This window comes from Triticum aestivum, chromosome 1A (genome assembly GCF_018294505.1).
Source record: "Triticum aestivum cultivar Chinese Spring chromosome 1A, IWGSC CS RefSeq v2.1, whole genome shotgun sequence".
Taxonomy (NCBI): domain Eukaryota; kingdom Viridiplantae; phylum Streptophyta; class Magnoliopsida; order Poales; family Poaceae; genus Triticum; species Triticum aestivum.
In genome coordinates, this window is record NC_057794.1 from 20,746,733 (window position 1) to 20,753,500 (window position 6,768).

A 6,768-nucleotide genomic window follows, 5' to 3' on the forward strand; every position below is an offset into this window, starting at 1 on the left:
TCAAGTGCCCTAGGTCTTCGTGAGCAAGGCAAGTTGGATGCACACCAACTTAGTTTCTTTTTTGAGCTTTCATACATTTATAGCTCTAGTGCCACTAGTAGAAACAAGGCTTTCGTTCGGGCCAGATAAGCCCATTAGTCCCGGTTCACTCATGAACTAGGAGTAATGTGAGCATTGGTCCTGGGTTCAGCGGCTAAAGGCATTAGTCCCGGTTCAAATGCGCCCTTTAGTCCCGGTTTGAGACACGAACCGGGACTAAAGGTGCGATGCGCTTTAGTCCCGGTCGTATCTCAAACCGGGACTAAAGATTACACCTTTAGTCCCGGTTTGAGACACGAACCAGGACTAAAGGGTGCATTGCCCTTTAGTCCCGGTTAGTGTCTCAAACCGGGACTAAAGGTCCCAGTTTCAAAACTTTCAAAAAATAAATTCTTGAGATGTAGTTATATTACTACATCTACTACTTAGGAAAATTTAAAAACTTAATTTGGAACATGTTTTGCAAAAAAAGTGTCATGAAAAAGTAAAACGGCCGCATCCGATTTGACAGCCTATGGCTTGTTTCGAAATTTTAGAATCCTCAAATTCTAAAAGGAAAAAAAGTTATGCTCAAATTTCAGTTTTTTTTTGAATTTTGGTTAAATCAGGTCAAACTACTATTCAAGAAGTATTAGTGTTACTAAATAATTATTCAAGAATATTAGTGTTACTAAATAATTATTATAGTTGTTTTTTTTGGAAATTTGGTCAAACTGTGGGTCAAACTATGGTCACACTACTTATTCAAGAAATATTAGTGTTACTACATAATTATTCAAGAATATTAGTGTTACTAAATAATTATTTCAATTTTTTGAATTTTGGGTCAAATTTTGGTCAAACTGTGGTCGAACTACTTATTTAAGAAATATTAGTGTTACTAAATAATTACTGTTTTGGAATGACATCTTACTATTGTCAAATTATGGTCAAATTACTTCATGCTCAAGCTAAGCTCCTGAGGGTTAATAGGATTGACATCTTACTATTGTCAGGAAAACAACAAGTGCATACTTGGAAACGAGGGGGAATAGAACCTGGAAGTTAAGCGTGCTTAGACTGGAGTAGTGAGAGATGGGTACCGGTCCGAGAAATTAGATGATTTGTAATGATGAGGGTGATTGGAGGTTAGAGGTTAAATAGAGCAGTGATGAGGGGTGATTAGAGATTAAAGTAGAAAATAATTCAAAAATTTGAAAACCAAAAAATAAAAAAATCAAAAAAAATTAGCGGCAAAAATACCTTTAGTCCCGGTTGGTAGCTCCAAACAGTGGCCACGTGGACACCTTTAGTCCCGTTCGTGTAAGACCGGGACTAAAGGGGAGGCTTTTGTAACGAAGCGGGACTAAAGGCCCTCTAGAACCGTGACAAATGGCCCTTTTTCTACTAGTGTGCATTCCGTTGCATGGCAATCCCTACTCCTTGCATTGACATCAATTGATGGGCATCTCCCTAGCCCATTGATTAGCCACGTCAATGTGAGACTTTCTCCTTTTGTCTTATCCACATAACCCCCTTTCATTGTATTCTATTCCACCCATAGTGCTATATCCATGGCTCACGCTCATTATTGCGTGAAAGTTGAAAAAAGTTGAGATCACTAAAGTATGAAACAATTGTTTGGCTTGTCATCGGGGTTGTGCATGATGAGAGCATTCTTTGTGTGACGGAAAATGGAGCATGACCAAACTATATGATTTTGTAGGGATGAACTTTCTTTGGCCATGTTATTTTGAGAAGACATGATTGCTTAGTTAGTATGCTTGAAGTATTATTATTTTTATGTCAATATTAAACTTTTATCTTGAATCTTTCGGATATGAATATTCATGCCACAATAAGAAAAATACATTGAGAAATATGTTAGGAAGCGTTCCACATCAAAAATTCTGTTTTTTATCATTACCTACTCGAGGACGAGCAGGAATTAAGCTTGGGGATGCTGATACATCTCCGACGTATCTATAATTTTTTATTGTTCCATGCTATTATATTATCTGTTTTGGATGTTTATGGGCTTTACTAAACACTTTTATATTATTTTTGGACTTACCTATTAACCGGAGGCCCAGCCCAAATTGTTGTTTTCTCGCCTATTTCGGTGTTTCGAAGAAAAGGAATATCAAACAGAGTCCAAACGGAATGAAACCTTCCGGGGATTTATTTTTGGAACGAAGCAATCCAGGAGACTTGGAGTAGACGTCACGGAAGCTTCAAGGAAGCCACGAGGCAGGGAGGCGCGCCCTACCCCCCGGGGCACGCCCCCCACCCTCGCGGGCCCCTCGTGGCTCCCCTGACCGACTTCTTGGCCTATATATGTCCATATACCCTAAAAACATCAGGGAGCAGAATAGATCGGGAGTTCCGCCGCCAGAAGCCTCCGTAGCCACCCAAAACCAATCTAGACCCATTCCGGCACCCTCTTCATCATCCCTCTCCGGTGGCCATCTTCATCATCCCGGCGCTCTCCATGACGAGCAGGGAGTAGTTCACCCTCGGGGCTGAGGGTATGTACTAGTAGCTATGTGTTTGATCTCTCTCTCTCTCTCATGTTCTTGACTCGGTACGATCTTGATGTATCGCGAGCTTTGCTATTATAGTTGATCTTATGATGTTTCTCCCCCTCTACTCTTGTAATGGATTGATTTTCCCTTTGAAGTTATCTTATCGGATTGAGTCTTTAAGGATTTGAGAAACACTTGATGTATGTCTTGCATGTGCTTATCTGTGGTGACAATGGGATATCACGTGATCCACTTGATGTATGTTTGGTGATCAACTTCGAGTTTCGTGACCTCGTGAACTTATGCATAGGGGTTGGCACACGTTTTCATCTTGACTCTCCGGTAGAATCTTTGGGGCACTCTTTGAGGTTCTATGTGTTGGTTGAATAGATGAATCTGGGATTGTGTGATGCATATCGTATAATCATACCCACGGATACTTGAGGTGACATTGGAGTATCTAGGTGACATTAGGGGTTTGGTTGATTTGTGTCTTAAGGTGTTATTCTAGTACGAACTCTTGAATAGATCGATCAGAAAGAATAACTTTGAGGTGGTTTCGTACCCTACAATAATCTCTTCGTTTGTTCTCCGCTATTAGTGACTTTGGAGTGACTCTTTGTTGCATGTTGAGGGATAGTTATATGATCTTATTATGTTATTATTATTGAGAGAACTTGCACTAGTGAAAGTATGAACCCTAGGCCTTGTTTCCTAGCATTGCAATACCGTTTATGCTCATTTTTATCGCTTTCTACCTTGCTGTTTTTATATTTTCAGATTACAAAAACCTTTATCTACCATCCATATTGCACTTGCATCACCATCTCTTCGCCGAATTAGTGCACCTATACAATTTACCATTGTATTGGGTGTGTTGGTGACACAAGAGACTCTTTGTTATTTGGTTGCAGGGTTGTTTGAGAGAGACCATCTTCAACCTACGGCCTCCCACGGATTGATAAACCTTAGGTCATCCACTTGAGGGAAATTTGCTACTGTCCTACAAACCTCTGCACTTGGAGGCCCAACAACGTCTACAAAAAGAAGGTTGTGTAGTAGACATCAATCACCATCGTCATCGGCGCGACACCTTGATCTCCATCGTAGCATCATTGTCGTCTCGCCAACTATTGCTTCTACAACTATCGCTACTGCTTAGTGATAAATTAAAGCAATTACATGGCGATTGCATTTCATACAATAAAGCGACAACCATATGGCTCCTGCTAGTTGCTGATAACTCCGTTACAAACATGATCATCTTATACAATAAAATATAGCATCATGCCTTGATCATATCACATCACAACATGCCATGCAAAAACAAGTTAGACGTCCTCTACTTTGTTGTTGCAAGGTTTACATGGCTGCTACGGGCTGAGTAAGAACCATTCTTACCTACGCATCACAACCACAACGATAGTTCGTCACGTTAGTGATGTTTTAACCTTCAACAAGGACCGGGCGTAGTCACACTCGGCTCAACTAAAATTGGAGAAACTGACACCCGCCAGCCACCTGTGTGCAAAGGCACGTCGGTAGAACCCGTCTCGCGTAAGCGTACGCGTAATGTCAGTCCGGGGCGCTTCATCCAACAATACCGCGAACCAAAGTAATGAATGCTGGTAAGCAGTATGACTTGTATTGCCCACAACTCACTTGTGTTCTACTCGTGGCATATAACATTACGCATAAACCTGGCTCTATACCATTATTGGGGAACATAGTAATTTCAAAAAATTCCACGCACATTGCAAGATCATGGTGATGCATAACAACGAGAGGGGAGAGTATCGTCTACGTACCCTCGTAGACCGTAAGCAGAACGTTATGACAACGCGGTTGATGTAGTCGTACGTCTTAGATCAACCGATCCTCAGTACCGAACGTACTGCACATTCGCGTTCAGCACACGTTCAGCTCGGTGGGACATCCCGCGAACTCACGGTCCAGTAGAGCTTTGGGAAAGAGCTTCGTCAGCCACGATGGCGTGGTGACGGTGTTGATGAAGCTCCGACGCAGGGCTTTCGCCTAAGCACGCTACAATATGACCGAGGTGGACTATGGTGGAGGGGGGCACCGCACACGGCTACACTAGTACAGAACCGGGCAATAGCACCAGTTCATTAAGGCCCTTTAGTGCCGGTTCGGTAACCGGCACTAAATTGTAGGCACTAAAGGCCCCCCCCCTTAGTACCGGTTCAGCATGAACCGGTGCTAAAGGGCAACCACGTGGCACGAGCCAGCTCCGTGGGCGTGTAGGACATTAGTACCGGTTGGTAACACCAACCGGTACTAAATGTTTGGGTGTGTTTTTGGGTTTGATTTTTTATTTTTACTTTAATTTTGTGTTTTCCAATTTAATTTAGTGATTGTTTTACATTATAATGAGTTGTTAAATTATTAGGTGATTAGTTTGACTGGATGCGTGGATCCTAGCTAAGTCATCAAGTATATGTCATATCCATATTATATATACTTGATCACCTACTTAAGTGATCGAGGTAATATGGATATGGCATATACTTGATCACTTAGCTAGAATCCATCCAGTTGAAACTAATATGCAATTTCTTTCATAAATGATATAATAACTCATCATCATCATCATCATCATATTAATTAATATAAAAACTCTTGCATCATATATATCATCACCAACGGTTTTCATAGCAAAGATATCATCGAGTTCAACATGGTAATGATATTATAAGCGTTCATAACACCACAAAAGCAAATCACTCTTTGAGATTAAGTTCAGGACGAAGAACACAGACATGAGAGGACAAGTACTAAGAGCATGAACTAGCTAATTAATCACTCCTGCTGCTCTCTCTCAGGTAAAATAGCATAGAACATGTATAGCTTTGCTGATTCATCATATTGGAGCATGCAGATGAACATGTCTCCTAATCGTGGGTTGCGCTTCTGATTGCTGCCCCCTAGTACTTCCCTGTGATCGTTCATAATTTTGCTCCAGTCTTTTACTATTAAGCATTCCTCGCTATTAGAAATCCTAAATGCACTAAAGTGCATTGTAGGATATCTTGGCCGTAAGCTAACAATATTCATGGTACCTTTAGTCTCGATCCAATCAGGCACAACATTCATCGGGAGTCCCTATTGAAGAACATCGTATAGTAACATACTTAGCAATGAAGTTTAGCTTAAAAAAATAATGTATGCAAAAGATGCAGTGAGGAGAAATAGTAGAAATCTAACCATCTTTCCTAAATATATATGTGACCGTAGTTCAGTACGAACACTATTGGTCGCACGTTTTGAGTACTAACATTTCTAAGTGCAGGAAAGAAATTTGTCTTGACAGCATCAAGATCCTCAAGCCATGAAACATAATGACTTGTCTCCTCGCAGTTTAGTTCAGCCCCGGGACAGTGGACGGTCCTGTCTACCAAGCGCCGGACATGTTTTCTTGATTGGAAGTAAGCTGTCAATATAAATTGAGATCTATTAATTATTCAACTAGTTCAAATAATCTCATATCGAAGACATAAATATGGTTGAGAAACTCACATAATGGTAGAACTGGAGGCGTCTGCACATCGACCCAGATGTCTCTGTTACCTTCAATATCATCTTCCGGACGAATATCAAAGGTGATAACCATATCAGGCTCAAATGCATAAGCCTTGCATAGTGCTTGCCAAGTTTTGCATTCAAAATAGGTGTATGTGTCTGCATTGTATAATTTGACGTTGAAGGTATAACCATGCTCGGTCTTCAAGTAAACTCTTTTTACCTCCATAGTTTCATTAGGACTGAAACCTATCTTATCCAAGACAAAAATTCTTGCATGGCAGGGGATACGCTAGTAGAATAGTGAAAAATTAAAATTAAAAGTTGAAGCAAATGAAGCATAAGTCATGCTTAATTACGAAAAAAGACTTGTCATTGTGACTTACTGTATCCACTTCGAAGTTCTCATCCAGCTTGATGCTGAAGCGTCTATCATCAACTAAAAAATTTCTGCCGCACAGGCCGCGCTGGTCTTCGCAGTATTCGCACATAATGAAATCGTGTTCGTCGTCAGACGACATTCCTATGTTCATAGGTGAAACATTAAACACTTATTACTTCTATTAATTCAACTAATTCTGTTAATTCAACTAGTTCAACTAATTAATTCAACTAATTCAACTAAGCACTTACGAAGAATATACCTAATTAATTGAACTAATTCAACTAACTAGTTCAACTAATT